The sequence below is a fragment of the Oculina patagonica genome, chromosome 1 (genome assembly GCF_052425735.1).
Source record: "Oculina patagonica isolate OP01 chromosome 1, crgOcupat, whole genome shotgun sequence".
Classification (NCBI taxonomy): domain Eukaryota; kingdom Metazoa; phylum Cnidaria; class Anthozoa; order Scleractinia; family Oculinidae; genus Oculina; species Oculina patagonica.
Window position 1 is genome coordinate 17,073,623 of NC_135758.1, and position 17,786 is coordinate 17,091,408.

The window sequence follows — 17,786 nt, forward strand, 5'->3', positions numbered from 1 at the left end:
TTTAAAGAGAAAGACAGCAGCGCACCAACCTGAAAGATCTAAATAGAAAGACAGCAGCACACCAACCTGAAAGATATAAAGGGAAAGACAGCTGCGCACCAACCTGAAAGATATAAAGAGAAAAGAGGCTGCGCACCAACCTGAAAGATATAAAGAGAAAGACAAGCAGCGCACCAACCTTAAAGATATAAAGAGAAAGACAGCAGCGCACCAACCTGAAAGATATAAAGAGAAGGACAGCAGCCCACCAACCTGAAAGATACAAAGAGAAAGACAGCAGCCCACCAACCTGAAAGATATAAAGAGAAAGACAGCAGCGCACCAACCTGAAAGATATAAAGAGAAAGACAGCAGCGCACCAGCCTGAAATATATAAAGAGAAAGACAGCAGCGCACCAACCTGAAAGATATAAAGAGAAAGACAGCAGCACACCAACCTGAAAGATATAAAGAGAAAGACAGCAGCGCACCAACCTGAAAGATATAAAGACAAAGACAGCAGCGCACCAACCTGAAAGATATAAAGAGAAAGACAGCAGCGCACCAACCTGAAAGATATAAAGAGAAAGACAGCAGCGCACCAACCTGAAACATATAAAGAGAAAGACAGCTGCGCACCAACCTGAAAGATATAAAGAAAAAGACAGCTGCGCAGCAACCTGAAAGATATAAAGAGAAAGACAGCAGCGCACCGACCTGAAAGATATAAAAAGAAAGACAGCAGCGCACCAACCTGAAAGATATAAAGACAAAGACAGCAGCGCACCAACCTGAAAGATATAAAGAGAAAGACAGCAGCGCACCAACCTGAAAGATATAAAGAGAAAGACAGCTGCGCACCAACCTGAAAGATATAAAGAGAAAGACAGCAGGGCACCAACCTGAAAGATATAAAGAGAAAGACAGCAGCGCACCAACCTGAAAGATATAAAGAGAGAGAAAGACAGCAGGGCACCAACCTGAAAGATATAAAGAGAAAGACAGCAGCGCACCAACCTGAAAGATATAAAGAGAAAGACAGCAGCGCACCAACCTGAAAGATATAAAGAGAAAGACAGCAGCGCACCAACCTGAAAGATATAAAGAGAAAGACAGCAGCGCACAAACCTGAAAGATATAAAGAGAAAGACAGCTGCGCACCAACCTGAAAGATATAAAGAGAAAGACAGCAGGGCACCAACCTGAAAGATATAAAGAGAAAGACAGCTGCGCACCAACCTGAAAGATATAAAGAGAAAGACAGCAGGGCACCAACCTGAAAGATATAAAGAGAAAGACAGCTGCGCACCAACCTGAAAGATATAAAGAGAGAGAAAGACAGCAGGGCACCAACCTGAAAGATATAAAGAGAAAGACAGCAGCGCACCAACCTGAAAGATATAAATAGAAAGACAGCAGCGCACCAACCTGAAAGATATAAAGGGAAAGACAGCTGCGCACCAACCTGAAAGATATAAAGAGAAAGACAGCAGGGCACCAACCTGAAAGATATAAAGAGAAAGACAGCTGCGCACCAACCTGAAAGATATAAAGAGAAAGACAGCAGGGCACCAACCTGAAAGATATAAAGAGAAAGACAGCTGCGCACCAACCTGAAAGATATAAAGAGAAAGACAGCACCGTACCAACCTGAAAGATATAAAGAGAAAGACAGCAGCGCACCAACCTGAAAGATATAAAAAGAAAGACAGCAGCGCACCAACCTGAAAGATATAAAGAGAAAGACAGCAGCGCACCAACCTGAAAGATATAAAGAAAAAGACAGCTGCGAACCAACCTAAAAGATATAAAGAGAAAGACAGCAGCGCTCCTACCTGAAAGATATAAAGGGAAAGAAAGCGGCGCACCAACCTGAAAGATATATAAAGGGAAAGACTGCGGCGCACCAACCTGAAAGATATAAAGAGAAAGACAGCAGCGCACAAACCTGAAAGATATAAAGACAAAGACAGCAGCGCACAAACCTGAAAGATATAAAGACAAAGACAGCTGCGCACCAACCTGAAAGATATAAAGAGAAAGACAGCAGCGCACCAACCTGAAAGATATAAAAAGAAAGACAGCAGCGCACCAACCTGAAAGATATAAAGACAAAGACAGCAGCGTACCAACCTGAAAGATATAAAGAGAAAGACAGCAGGGCACCAACCTGAAAGATATAAAGAGAAAGACAGCTGCGCGCCTACCTGAAAGATATAAAGAGAAAGACAGCAGGGCACCAACCTGAAAGATATAAAGAGAAAGACAGCTGCGCGCCTACCTGAAAGATATAAAGAGAAAGACAGTAGCTCACCAACCTGAAAGATATAAAGAGAAAGACAGCAGCGCACAAACCTGAAAGATATAAAGAGAAAGACAGCAGCGCACCAACCTGAAAGATATAAATAGAAAGACAGCAGCGCACCAACCTGAAAGATATAAAGGGAAAGACAGCTGCGCACAAACCTGAAAGATATATAGAGAAAGACAGCAGCGCACAAACCTGAAAGATATAAAGAGAAAGACAGCTGCGCACCAACCTGAAAGATATAAAGAGAAAGACAGCAGGGCACCAACCTGAAAGATATAAAGAGAAAGACAGCTGCGCACCAACCTGAAAGATATAAAAGGAAAGACAGCAGCGCACCAACCTGAAAGATATAAAGAGAAAGACAGCAGCGCACCAATCTGAAAGATATAAAGAGAAAGGCAGCAGCGCTCCAACCTGAAAGATATAAAGAAAAAGACAGCAGCGCACAAACCTGAAAGATATAAAGACAAAGACAGCAGCGCACCAACCTGAAAGATATAAAGAGAAAGACAGCTGCGCGCCTACCTGAAAGATATAAAGAGAAAGACAGCAGGGCACCAACCTGAAAGATATAAAGAGAAAGACAGCTGCGCGCCTACCTGAAAGATATAAAGAGAAAGACAGTAGCTCACCAACCTGAAAGATATAAAGAAAAGACAGCAGCGCACCAACCTGAAAGATATAAAGAGAAAGACAGCAGCGCACCAACCTGAAAGATATAAATAGAAAGACAGCAGCGCACCAACCTGAAAGATATAAAGGGAAAGACAGCTGCGCACAAACCTGAAAGATATAAAGAGAAAGACAGCAGCGCACAAACCTGAAAGATATAAAGAGAAAGACAGCTGCGCACCAACCTGAAAGATATAAAGAGAAAGACAGCAGGGCACCAACCTGAAAGATATAAAGAGAAAGACAGCTGCGCACCAACCTGAAAGATATAAAGAGAGAGAAAGACAGCAGGGCACCAACCTGAAAGATATATAAAGGGAAAGATTGCGGCGCACCAACCTGAAAGATATAAAGAGAAAGACAGCTGCGCGCCTACCTGAAAGATATAAAGAGAAAGACAGTAGCTCACCAACCTGAAAGATATAAAGAGAAAGGCAGCAGCGCTCCAACCTGAAAGTTATAAATAAAAAGACAGCAGCGCACAAACCTGAAAGATATAAAGACAAAGACAGCAGCGCACCAACCTGAAAGATATAAAGAGAAAGACAGCAGCGCACCAACCTGAAAGATATAAAGAAAAGACAGCAGCGCACCAACCTGAAAGATATAAAGAAAAGACAGCAGCGCACCAACCTGAAAGATATAAAGAGAAAGACAGCAGGGCACCAACCTGAAAGATATAAAGAGAAAGACAGCTGCGCTCCTACCTGAAAGATATAAAGAGAAAGACAGCAGGGCACCAACCTGAAAGATATGAAGAGAAAGACAGCTGCGCGCCTACCTGAAAGATATAAAGAGAAAGACAGTAGCTCACCAACCTGAAAGATATAAAGAAAAGACAGCAGCGCACCAACCTGAAAGATATAAAGAGAAAGACAGCAGCGCACCAACCTGAAAGATATAAATAGAAAGACAGCAGCGCACCAACCTGAAAGATATAAAGGGAAAGACAGCTGCGCACAAACCTGAAAGATATAAAGAGAAAGACAGCAGCGCACAAACCTGAAAGATATAAAGAGAAAGACAGCTGCGCACCAACCTGAAAGATATAAAGAGAAAGACAGCAGGGCACCAACCTGAAAGATATAAAGAGAAAGACAGCTGCGCACCAACCTGAAAGATATAAAGAGAAAGACAGCAGGGCACCAACCTGAAAGATATAAAGAGAAAGACAGCTGCGCACCAACCTGAAAGATATAAAGAGAAGAGAAAGACAGCAGGGCACCAACCTGAAAGATATATAAAGGGAAAGACTGCGGCGCACCAACCTGAAAGATATAAAGAGAAAGACAGCTGCGCGCCTACCTGAAAGATATAAAGAGAAAGACAGTAGCTCACCAACCTGAAAGATATAAAGAGAAAGACAGCAGGGCACAAACCTGAAAGATATAAATAGAAAGACAGCAGCGCACCAACCTGAAAGATATAAAGGGAAAGACAGCAGCGCACCAACCTGAAAGATATAAAGAGAAAGACAGCAGCGCACCAATCTGAAAGATATAAAGAGAAAGGCAGCAGCGCTCTAACCTGAAAGATATAAAGAAAAAGACAGCAGCGCACAAACCTGAAAGATATAAAGACAAAGACAGCAGCGCACCAACCTGAAAGATATAAAGAGAAAGACAGCTGCGCGCCTACCTGAAAGATATAAAGAGAAAGACAGCAGGGCACCAACCTGAAAGATATAAAGAGAAAGACAGCTGCGCGCCTACCTGAAAGATATAAAGAGAAAGACAGTAGCTCACCAACCTGAAAGATATAAAGAGAAAGACAGCAGCGCACCAACCTGAAAGATATAAAGAGAAAGACAGCAGCGCACCAACCTGAAAGATATAAATAGAAAGACAGCAGCGCACCAACCTGAAAGATATAAAGGGAAAGACAGCTGCGCACAAACCTGAAAGATATAAAGAGAAAGACAGCAGCGCACAAACCTGAAAGATATAAAGAGAAAGACAGCTGCGCGCCAACCTGAAAGATATAAAGAGAAAGACAGCAGGGCACCAACCTGAAAGATATAAAGAGAAAGACAGCTGCGCACCAACCTGAAAGATATAAAGAGAGAGAAAGACAGCAGGGCACCAACCTGAAAGATATATAAAGGGAAAGATTGCGGCGCACCAACCTGAAAGATATAAAGAGAAAGACAGCTGCGCGCCTACCTGAAAGATATAAAGAGAAAGACAGTAGCTCACCAACCTGAAAGATATAAAGAAAAGACAGCAGCGCACCAACCTGAAAGATATAAAGAAAAGACAGCAGCGCACCAACCTGAAAGATATAAAGAGAAAGACAGCAGGGCACAAACCTGAAAGATATAAATAGAAAGACAGCAGCGCACCAACCTGAAAGATATAAAGGGAAAGACAGCAGCGCACCAACCTGAAAGATATAAAGAGAAAGACAGCAGCGCACCAATCTGAAAGATATAAAGAGAAAGGCAGCAGCGCTCCAACCTGAAAGTTATAAATTAAAAGACAGCAGCGCACCAACCTGAAAGATATAAAGACAAAGACAGCAGCGCACCAACCTGAAAGATATAAAGAGAAAGACAGCAGCGCACCAACCTGAAAGATATAAAGAAAAGACAGCAGCGCACCAACCTGAAAGATATAAAGAAAAGACAGCAGCGCACCAACCTGAAAGATATAAAGAGAAAGACAGCAGGGCACCAACCTGAAAGATATAAAGAGAAAGACAGCTGCGCGCCTACCTGAAAGATATAAAGAGAAAGACAGCAGGGCACCAACCTGAAAGATATAAAGAGAAAGACAGCTGCGCGCCTACCTGAAAGATATAAAGAGAAAGACAGTAGCTCACCAACCTGAAAGATATAAAGAAAAGACAGCAGCGCACCAACCTGAAAGATATAAAGAGAAAGACAGCAGCGCACCAACCTGAAAGATATAAATAGAAAGACAGCAGCGCACCAACCTGAAAGATATAAAGGGAAAGACAGCTGCGCACAAACCTGAAAGATATAAAGAGAAAGACAGCAGCGCACAAACCTGAAAGATATAAAGAGAAAGACAGCTGCGCACCAACCTGAAAGATATAAAGAGAAAGACAGCAGGGCACCAACCTGAAAGATATAAAGAGAAAGACAGCTGCGCACCAACCTGAAAGATATAAAGAGAAAGACAGCAGGGCACCAACCTGAAAGATATAAAGAGAAAGACAGCTGCGCACCAACCTGAAAGATATAAAGAGAGAGAAAGACAGCAGGGCACCAACCTGAAAGATATATAAAGGGAAAGACTGCGGCGCACCAACCTGAAAGATATAAAGAGAAAGACAGCTGCGCGCCTACCTGAAAGATATAAAGAGAAAGACAGTAGCTCACCAACCTGAAAGATATAAAGAGAAAGACAGCAGGGCACAAACCTGAAAGATATAAATAGAAAGACAGCAGCGCACCAACCTGAAAGATATAAAGGGAAAGACAGCAGCGCACCAACCTGAAAGATATAAAGAGAAAGACAGCAGCGCACCAATCTGAAAGATATAAAGAGAAAGGCAGCAGCGCTCCAACCTGAAAGATATAAAGAAAAAGACAGCAGCGCACAAACCTGAAAGATATAAAGACAAAGACAGCAGCGCACCAACCTGAAAGATATAAAGAGAAAGACAGCTGCGCGCCTACCTGAAAGATATAAAGAGAAAGACAGCAGGGCACCAACCTGAAAGATATAAAGAGAAAGACAGCTGCGCGCCTACCTGAAAGATATAAAGAGAAAGACAGTAGCTCACCAACCTGAAAGATATAAAGAAAAGACAGCAGCGCACCAACCTGAAAGATATAAAGAGAAAGACAGCAGCGCACCAACCTGAAAGATATAAATAGAAAGACAGCAGCGCACCAACCTGAAAGATATAAAGGGAAAGACAGCTGCGCACAAACCTGAAAAATATAAAGAGAAAGACAGCAGCGCACAAACCTGAAAGATATAAAGAGAAAGACAGCTGCGCACCAACCTGAAAGATATAAAGAGAAAGACAGCAGGGCACCAACCTGAAAGATATAAAGAGAAAGACAGCTGCGCACCAACCTGAAAGATATAAAGAGAGAGAAAGACAGCAGGGCATCAACCTGAAAGATATATAAAGGGAAAGACTGCGGCGCACCAACCTGAAAGATATAAAGAGAAAGACAGCTGCGCGCCTACCTGAAAGATATAAAGAGAAAGACAGTAGCTCACCAACCTGAAAGATATAAAGAAAAGACAGCAGCGCACCAACCTGAAAGATATAAAGAGAAAGACAGCAGCGCACCAACCTGAAAGATATAAATAGAAAGACAGCAGCGCACCAACCTGAAAGATATAAAGGGAAAGACAGCTGCGCACAAACCTGAAAAATATAAAGAGAAAGACAGCAGCGCACAAACCTGAAAGATATAAAGAGAAAGACAGCTGCGCACCAACCTGAAAGATATAAAGAGAAAGACAGCAGGGCACCAACCTGAAAGATATAAAGAGAAAGACAGCTGCGCACCAACCTGAAAGATATAAAGAGAGAGAAAGACAGCAGGGCATCAACCTGAAAGATATATAAAGGGAAAGACTGCGGCGCACCAACCTGAAAGATATAAAGAGAAAGACAGCTGCGCGCCTACCTGAAAGATATAAAGAGAAAGACAGTAGCTCACCAACCTGAAAGATATAAAGAAAAGACAGCAGCGCACCAACCTGAAAGATATAAAGAAAAGACAGCAGCGCACCAACCTGAAAGATATAAAGAGAAAGACAGCAGGGCACAAACCTGAAAGATATAAATAGAAAGACAGCAGCGCACCAACCTGAAAGATATAAAGGGAAAGACAGCAGCGCACCAACCTGAAAGATATAAAGAGAAAGACAGCAGCGCACCAATCTGAAAGATATAAAGAGAAAGGCAGCAGCGCTCCAACCTGAAAGATATAAAGAAAAAGACAGCAGCGCACAAACCTGAAAGATATAAAGACAAAGACAGCAGCGCACCAACCTGAAATATATAAAGAGAAAGACAGCAGCGAACCAACCTGAAAGATATAAACAGAAAGACAGCTGCGCACCAACCTGGTAGGAGTGAGTTTGGCTGGTCGACAGTTGGCGAATATTTATCGGACGAGTTAACTTCAAATTCTGAGGACGAGAAACGCATATTTCGTTCTGAGAGGCGTGCGGAGCGTCGTTCTAAACAAGCAGCGAGTCGTTATAGGGTCACAAATGGAGGGACACGAAGTCGTCTACTAATTTCGCGTTGTTTTCGTCTACAATCCCTTGTTTTTAATGGACCAATATGCTATATTATTTGTTAGTATAATTTCAGAGGTGATTATAAGAATTGAAGCATTCTGATTGGTCGAGAAGCTCGGCTTATGAGGCTATAATCACCCCGCGAAATTAGAATTTATTTAGTTAAAGCAATGAGGCTATGAGGCATATATGAGGCTATAATCACCCCGCGAAATTATAGCTTTGAAGGCTTGGTTACTTAGCCACGCCACCTTTGACATCCGGCCAGAAGGGAAGTAAACATGGCCGCTTTTGCTGAATGAAAATTTCTTGGATTAGAAAGAAACTAGTCCAAGTCCTGGATATTTTAAACATTGGGAATTTTTCAAATTAACTACCAAGACTTTTGGACCGAAAATATTTTCAAGAGATGGTTCTCAAGGCATTAGAAATGATCGTAAACACGGCGGTTTTGGCGATCGATGAGAAACTCAGTCAGATCGATTGAGCAAACATCATTTAGTTCTCTTCTCACCGGAGCTACTCAGTTTTAGAGGATTCGCACATTCGCTTAGAAGTCATCCACAATCATACTGAAAGGTAACGGACATCTATCTTTCTCATTGTGTTTGTTTTGTTCCGTTTTATTGCTTTAACTAAATAAATTCTGATTGCAATCGATGATTTAAACTGGTTTACACCGTATGCAAGCGAACACTTGTGTTTGCTGTTTTCGTGTTTGCTATCGTTATTTTTTTTTAAGTTCTTGATGATCACCTCTAAAAATTATACTAAAACAATTATTTGCCTCAGGCTCAGTGATTATTGTTGAATAATCCCCTCGACTTCGTCTCGGGGATTATTCAACAATAATCACTTCGCCTTCGGCGAATAATTGTTAGATATCTTGCATTAGTTATTGAGGAATCTACTAATTTGTATGTTTGTCGATTTTCATTCCATGCCATAAAGTTTTTTGCATGGAATATAATAATCTTTTGATTTGTGTAATTTTATATCTATTTGGTTGGTGCATTGAAAAGAATTGACCAATCTAATGATTTGTATATTTTTATATGGTACCATTTAATTTGGTGCATTGAAAATAATTGAACAGTCTATCGATTTGTATATTTTAATATCATAGCATTCAATTTGGTGCATGGAATGCAACTAAACAATCTATTGATGCTTAATATTTTTTATATAATGCCGCTTAATTTGGTTTAATGATTTGTTCACTTTTTATCATCTAATTTTGTACATGGAATATAATTTTGAACAATTGAATATAATGAACATGTTGTGAAATACAAGTCATAGTCTCAGTCTCCATTTAGAGCACGTGTTCGCCGGTCTATGTATAGCCTCGATTTCATGTAATAAAATCAGAGTTGTGGTTTGTACAGCCATGTTCAATGTGTTCCTTCACATTTGATAAAATACTAAAGCATAACATGGTGTCAGAAAGCGGAGAATAATAAATCAACTCCCACCACCGAAGACGCTATCATTCGAGGGAAATGTTGCAGAGAATTGGAGACGTTGGATTCAGCAATTCAGGCTTTTTCTCAACGCGACGGGCTTCGCTTCAGTGTTCAACCTTGTTAACAGTTGCCGGAGAGGAGGCGCTGGAGACTTTAAGAGGCTCCGACTGAGAATATGAAGAATCGTTGGACAGGCTGGGGAAATCGAAAATCTTGAAACTTTGCCTGAATAACACCTTTGGGGAACTATGTTCGAAAATATTATTCTCATCTTCTAGGAATTTATGGTTTTCGAGAAATTAAGAAAAAACGAAAATAACGGTTTTTGGCTCATTAAATATGCAAAAAATATGCGTAAAAATGGCAAAGTTCTCGATATTCCTATAAGAGCAATTTTCAATGCTTTAAATCGAAATAAACTTAGAATAATAGCTTGACCTTTCTTCTTTCAGGCAACATAAACTTTCATTTTTTTCCGGCTATTTTGAGGTTTCCTTCGCCTTTTAAAATATTGCATTATCAAGCACTTCGGGAAAGGGCAAAAATTGAGAAACTTTGGAGGCCGAAAAAGCACCTTGATATGTCCGATATGGAGTCGAAATAAACACTGTGCAAAAGCTCAATGTCTCGTCTGTTATAATATTAAATAAAAAATCTGGGTACTCAAGATTCACACAAATGAGAAACGAAAGTTTACGACCTCCTCGTGCCTAATTTGCATAAAGCTAATTTTTGAATTCGTCCTCCGCTAAGTGATCTGGTCCGCTAAATTTACATTTGGAAGCTATGATTTGCACAAAGAAAGCAATTTTAACTGAGCAACTTTATTTGATTTTGTTGACGTCTTATGCCTATCAACAGGTTATATAGACGCGAAGAAAGAAGAAAAAATAGTAAAATCATCGACTGAGCTCATTGCGTGACCTGCGTCACGTTATGAATTTTCTTGTCAATAATTGAATTAAAAAGATCGGAGGAAAGATTTGTTTGTTAGGACTCTTACATTTCAAATTTAAGATTAAAGATTAAGATAATATCATTCACTTTAATACCTGAAATTGGGAATGATTTGTATATTTTATTTACTCGCGTAACTTACGTCAAAAATATAAATCGTTTAGTTATTATTAATTTGGAAGTTTACTTTTTACGAACATAAACGTACATAATTATTAAAACTATGATGAACATATATCGCTGTTAGCTTCCGTTCAGTTGTCATTAATGGAAATAAAATACGAAAAGTTTCTCATCTTGTTTTAAAACAACTATATAAAAGGTTTCGATCGTGCAAAATCCATTCATTCATTCAGATGTACATCACAAAATTAGATTAAAGAGACCGAACATGTACACAGCGACAGGACCCGGCGTCAGGACATTTAACACAAAGCACGAAATTATTCGGCTGAAATTTAAAAATAGAATGACCCTTTACAGTTGTGCCTCTCTTGTTGGTGGGGCTTGGAGTCCAAGCCCAGAAAATCCAGAATTTGTCCAGTTTGTAAATTACCATGCAAAAGCACACTTCAAATTTTGTTACAGCTTGTCTGACACAAACTGAAAGCATCTATAGCGAAGGAAAATTGTTAGTTGCCCGTGCAGGTGAGTTAAAATCTTTGAACCACTTTTATGTATGGGTATCTGAATTAATACAAGCTTAACTATCCAATACCTTAGGATTTTTGTAGCGCAAGAATGCCAAGAACATATGACAGTTTGCCATAAATACAAGAACACGCTCTTTCGCTGGCGGACTGGAGAGCAAGATGTTCTATACCAATGGAAATTGCGAGCCATAAGCCTTCTTTTACTCAGGGACGATCGCGGAACTGCAAGCAACCCTACTCTGTTTTACAAGAGACGGGTATGCTTGTTTGAGCTAGATCACATAAGCATTAACTTTCTGTTACTTAATTTTGTTTTAAGCCCACAGTAACAACTTCCAAGTAAAAATTTAATGAATAATAGCTTACATGATTACTATAGTATTTCCTAGACTTTTAAGTTAAAACACTTTCTTTAATATTGTGAAAATCGCTTTTGGTTTTAAGTTATAAAATGACAGTTGACCTTACCCTACTAGCCTTCAGAACAAGCGGTGTTGCTCAAGGGATAGAAAGCGTATGTAAACGTGCGAGCAGGCGAGTGCAAACACAAGAGCGCGCACGCGATTGCTAAGTGGTACAGTTGTTTATCCGCTTGATCCTTCGCGCCGCGCTAAACCACTCGTTCTGTAGACTAACACTTTTGCGAAGGCATTAAGTGACAGACGTTGGTTTTCAGCCAGTGATGCCAGATATTCGTTCTGGCATTTATATACCAAATATTTTACCTTACCTGCACGGGCAACTAACAATTTTCCTTTGCTATCGATACTTTCAGTTTCTGTCAGACAAGATGTAACAAAATTTGAAGTGTGCTATTGCATGGTAATTTACAAACTGGACAAAGTCTGGATTTTCTGGGCTTGGACTCCAAGCCCCACCAACAAGAGAGGCACAACTGTAAAGGGTCATTCTATTTTTAAATTTCAGCCGAATAATTTCGTGCTTTGTGTTAAATGTCCTGACGCCGGGTCAAGTCGCTGTGTACATGTTCGGTCTCTTTAATCTAATTTTGTGATGTACATCTGAATGAATGAATGGATTTTGCACGATCGAAACCTTTTATATAGTTGTTTTAAAACAAGATGAGAAACTTTTCGTATTTTATTTCCATTAATGACAACTGAACGGAAGCTAACAGCGATATATGTCCATCATAGTTTTAATAATTATGTACGTTTATTTTCGTAAAAAGTAAACTTCCAAATTAATAATAACTACATGATTTATATTTTTGACGTAAGTTACGCGAGTAAATAAAATATACAAATCATTCCCAATTTCAGGTATTAAAGTAAATGATATTATCTTAATCTTTAATCTTAAATTTGAAATGTAAGAGTCCTAACAAACAAATCTTTCCTCCGATCTTTTTAATTCAATGATTGGCAAGAAAATTCATAACGTGACGCAGGTCACGCAATGAGCTCAGTCGATGATTTTACTATTTTTTCTTCTTTCTTCGCGTCTATATAACCTGTTGATAGGCATAAGACGTCAACAAAATCAAATAAAGTTGCTCAGTTAAAATTGCTTTCTTTGTGCAAATCATAGCTTCCAAATGTAAATTTAGCGGACCAGATCACTTAGCGGAGGACGAATTCAAAAATTAGCTTTATGCAAATTAGGCACGAGGAGGTCGTAAACTTTCGTTTCTCATTTGTGTGAATCTTGAGTACCCAGATTTTTTATTTAATATTATAACAGACGAGACATTGAGCTTTTGCACAGTGTTTATTTCGACTCCATATCGGACATATCAAGGTGCTTTTTCGGCCTCCAAAGTTTCTCAATTTTTGCCCTTTCCCGAAGTGCTTGATAAAGCAATATTTTAAAAGGCGAAGGAAACCTCAAAATAGCCGGAAAAAAATGAAAGTTTATGTTGCCTGAAAGAAGAAAGGTCAAGCTATTATTCTAAGTTTATTTCGATTTAAAGCATTGAAAATTGCTCTTATAGGAATATCGAGAACTTTGCCATTTTTACGCATATTTTTTGCATATTTAATGAGCCAAAAACCGTTATTTTCGTTTTTTCTTAATTTCTCGAAAACCATAAATTCCTAGAAGATGAGAATAATATTTTCGAACATAGTTCCCCAAAGGTGTTATTCAGGCAAAGTTTCAAGATTTTCGATTTCCCCAGCCTGTCCAACGATTCTTCATATTCTCAGTCGGAGCCTCTTAATACTGTACATTCGGTCTCAGCGATGAAGACAAGGATAAGATACATGTCGTGATCAAGAGATTCGAAGAATATTGTACGCCAAAAAAGAATGTAGCATATATACGAGCGACATGTGTTTAACACGAGGGCACAAAGAGCGACCGAAGGAATCGATGCTTACGTCACGGAACTGCGCAAGCTTGCAAGAAACTGAGTTTGGAGAATTGCATGATTCTATAATTCGTGATCGTATTGTGTGTGGTATCAGAAGTAACGAGGTCAGGAAACGTCTTCTGCGAGAAAAAGATTTAAATTTGGAGGGAGCAGTTGAAATGTGCAAGTCATCTGAGATTTCTGAATATCAGGCGAAAAATATGGTTGTGGATCAAGATGACCGAGAGGTGCGCGACGTGAAAGACGATTCCAAAAAGTCACCCGGAAAATCGAGACGAGGAAATGGAAAGCACAGCCAAACAAAGAAACCGTTCAACTGTAGAAGATGTGGAAAAGTACACCAGCCTATGAAATGCCCAGCCTATGGTCAGGTTTGCTACAAATGTAAACAAAGGAATCATTACTCAAAAATGTGCCAGTCCAAGCCAAGGTAACCTGCGATCAGGCGTTATTTTTCTCGTGGCGGAGGGGTCAACGGAAAAATGAACGCCTGATACAATTACTTGTCGAGTCGTCTGTAAAAAGTCCAGAATCTGGACTTTTTTCTGATTGGTCAGAAAACAAAAGGCAACATTAAAACTCTATCCTGATTGGCTAATTGAGTTCAAGTCTAATTTCCGGTCCAAAAATATCACGCGTAGATGATTGTTATCATGGCGGGTGTTGAGCGGAATGAAGTAGAGAGCGAGTTCTTCTAGCTTTTAGAAAATCTCTCAAGAGTTTTGTTCACAAAACATTTAAAGACGAACAAAGGGAGTGTATTCGACGAATAGTTTGTGAAAGAAAAGATGTTTTGGCGGTGCTTCCGACGGAATTCGGCAAGAGCGTGATATATCACCAATGGTGTCGAAGATTTAATATTACATCACACCACCAAAGACGCCAGACGATCGTGCCAGTGACGAAAACTACAACCTTGAAATGTCTAACCTGAGCCTTACACAAAATCAGCCTTTGCAAAAAACAAATTTTAAAAACCATCCGATCAGCTCGTTCAAAAGGGTTATTCAAACACACGTTTGTGAGAGTAAAAATATAATTTGAAGGCGCTTATCACGCTTATCTGATGGCATCGCCGACATTCTAGACGACGTTGACAGATACTTTAATTAGGGGGCGGCAGACGACTTCACAAGTAATTGTATCAGGCTTTCCTTTTTTCGCCTTCCCTCCGCCGCGAAAAAAAAAGAAAGCCTGATCGCAGGTTAAAGCCAAGGGACAGTTCAAAACAAGTAAGTGAGTTCACATGTGATGATTCAGATACAGATGAGTTGTTTATCCTATTTAGCATTATCCTATGAAAACTGTTGAAGAAGTTGCAGCTGAATTGAGTGATGCCAAAGTATTTAGTGTTCTAGATGCTACATCTGGCTTTTGGCATATTAAGCTTGACGAGAAAAGTTCAGAACTGTTAACATTCAACACACCATTTGGTCAATACCGGTACCTTAGAATGCCATTTGGTATCAACTCAGCCCCCGAGATCTTCCAAAAGAGAATGACTCAAGCCTTTGAGGACTTGAGTGGAGTGAAGACAATCGCTGATGATATTCTTATCTGGGGCAGAAATGAAGTTGAGCACAACCATCGCCTAGAGCAAGTGTTGGAACGTTCAAGGAAAGTTGGACTGTAGCTCAACCAAAGTAAAAAGAAGATTTTGACGGCTGAAGTTCCATACATTGGCCACGTGTTGACATCCAACGGATTGAAACCAGATCCTAGCAAGGTGCGTGCAGTGGAGGAAATGCCATCTCCAGCAGATAAGCCAGCACTTTTAAGATTTCTTGGAATGGTGAATTACATAGGTAAATTCATACCCAACCTAGCAGACCTAACTCAGCCACTAAGAGAGCTACTGCACAAAGAGGTGGAATGGCATTGGTCCGAAAGACAAGAGAAAGCATTCCGAGCCATTAAAGAAAAGCTGACAAGTGATGCGACACTCCAGTATTATGATGTTGAAACCCCCCTTACAGTATCAGTAGATGCATCATCCTATGGACTTGGGGCATGTTTGCTTCAAGAAGGTAGACCAGTGTGCTACGCATACAGATCACTTAACTCTGCTGAAAAAAAAATATGCGCAGATAGAGAAAGAACTGTTGGCAATCGTGTATGGTTGTACCAAATGTCACCAGTATGTTTATGGCAAGAAAGTAAAAGTCCAAACCGACCACAAGCCCTTGGAAGCATTGTCCAAGAAACCATTATTCCAAACACCACAGAGATTACAGCGAATGATGTTAAGTTTACAGCATTATGACCTGCAAGTGGAGTATGAACCAGGCAAAAACTTGTTCATTGCAGACACTCTAAGTCGTGCTCCAGAAGAAAGCAATGAAACTGCAGCCAACACAAAGGATGAATTTGAGGTACTTGTAACGAAAGATAACGGTAAATATGGACTTTAATGGTGACCGAACATCGCTAGCGCTTACATTGGAAATACTGACTGCTACTCGCATAAATTACTACTTAAATACTGCACACATATGCACGTGCACTTACATATTCTAATATTCTAATTACGGTTATGCATAATTCGTCACATCTTCCCCTTTAAAGGAAAGCTCAAGTCATCACTCATAAGGATATTGTTCTGACAAACGACCGACTAAGATATGACAAAGTCTCTGACATAGTCTCTAAACGACCTACTAAGACATGACATATTCTCTGACATAGTCTCTGATATAGTCTCTAAACGACCGACTAAGACATGACGTAGTCTCTGAAATAGCCAGGAGGGTTTCTCCGTCTTGTGGATCTTCTGATCTCCTGCTGTCCAGATGAGCCCGGTGCTGGCGTAGGTTCAGCTCCGAGGGGCAACGACGCAGGTGTGGCCACAGGGACCGGGGCAACGGGTTGAGCCACAGGGTTCTGAGCCACAGGTTCAGGCGAAGGGAACAGCACAGTGGATTCAGGAGCAACCTCTTCAAACTGCGGCGAAGGAAGCTCATAGTCGTTCAGCGGCATTTTCTCCTCATTGGCACGCCAAATATCTTTCCGATTTCTACGGCGAACTTCCCCGTCAACTTGCACATCATAAGATCTGGGAGCTACTTCTCTCAAACATGTACCTCGTTTCCAGGTCCCTCGCGGGGAACGAACACGAACCGCTTCACCAGGTTTAAGGTGACTCGATCGAAATAAATGACGTGCTGTATGCCTGTCGAAAATTTCTAATAACTTCACCATTTCTGACTCGATTTCCCTGAAACTTTCGCATTTTACTCGAAATTTATCGAAGATTAATACGCACGTCAATATGTCGATGTAATGATTGCGAGTTTTGCGCAATGTTACTTTTATTGAACACACCTATTTGGATAAAACTGCTATTTACAGAAAACTGAGCGCTAAGATTTCGTTTAAACTACTGCAATTATCTCATTATAACATCTTATTATGACTCTCTAAGTTTCTGAAAAATCGTCGGAACAGAAACCTCGATACAATTTGATCATCAAAATATTAATCTCGGGCAAACTTCGAGGCTTGGAACGCTCCAGCGCTTCCACATTTCGCCCATAAGTACCGTAACCGAAGACAAAGAAAGTTCAATGCATCAGTTTTGTTAGCTCCAAATCACATTCGGCTATTTGCAACGATGAACAAGTTTGAGCAAATATTATAAACTCACCATTTGCACCAAAATGTAGGAAGGTCTCCAAATTTACGTTGTTTTAAATTACATGAAAACTAACCGTGCGAATGAAATAAAACAACCGGAACATTATACATAAACTTTGTGCTACTTTACGTTTCTGGAGCTGCCTTGATTTGGATGAAATAATGTTTAAAAGTGAAGCACTGCTCCAACTCTCTTTTAAACACGGCCTTGTTGTTGTTTTAATTCTACAGCTGACGCTATGCAAATTGCCTTGGGTTTGGTGAGAATTTGAAGAATTTGCACATGGATAAGGGGGGTGCATTTTACGCCATAAGACGGCAGTTATTTGAATTACAATAAACAGACTACAATGTCTTAATTTCAACTTTACTTCCAACCCTTTTCAAATTTCATGTGGCATAAATTAAGGACACCTCTGACATCAGAACATAAAGCAACCGAACACTGTCAATGCACCCCCCTTATCCATGTGCAAATTTTTCAAATTCTCGTCAATTTCAAGGACATTTGCATAGCGTTAGTTGTATAATCCAAACAACAAC

General features: G+C 40.2%; 1 long non-coding RNA gene across 1 annotated transcript; it reads right to left on the bottom strand.

Annotated features, from left to right (window-relative positions):
* Positions 1-16,184: 16,184 nt before the first annotated feature.
* LOC144659430 (uncharacterized) lies at positions 16,185-16,738 on the bottom strand. The gene is made up of 2 exons (XR_013571887.1): positions 16,320-16,738; positions 16,185-16,264 (listed from the first exon to the last, which is right to left on the bottom strand). It is a non-coding gene; the product is annotated as an uncharacterized LOC144659430 (long non-coding RNA).
* Between the last annotated feature and the right edge of the window lie 1,048 nt (positions 16,739-17,786).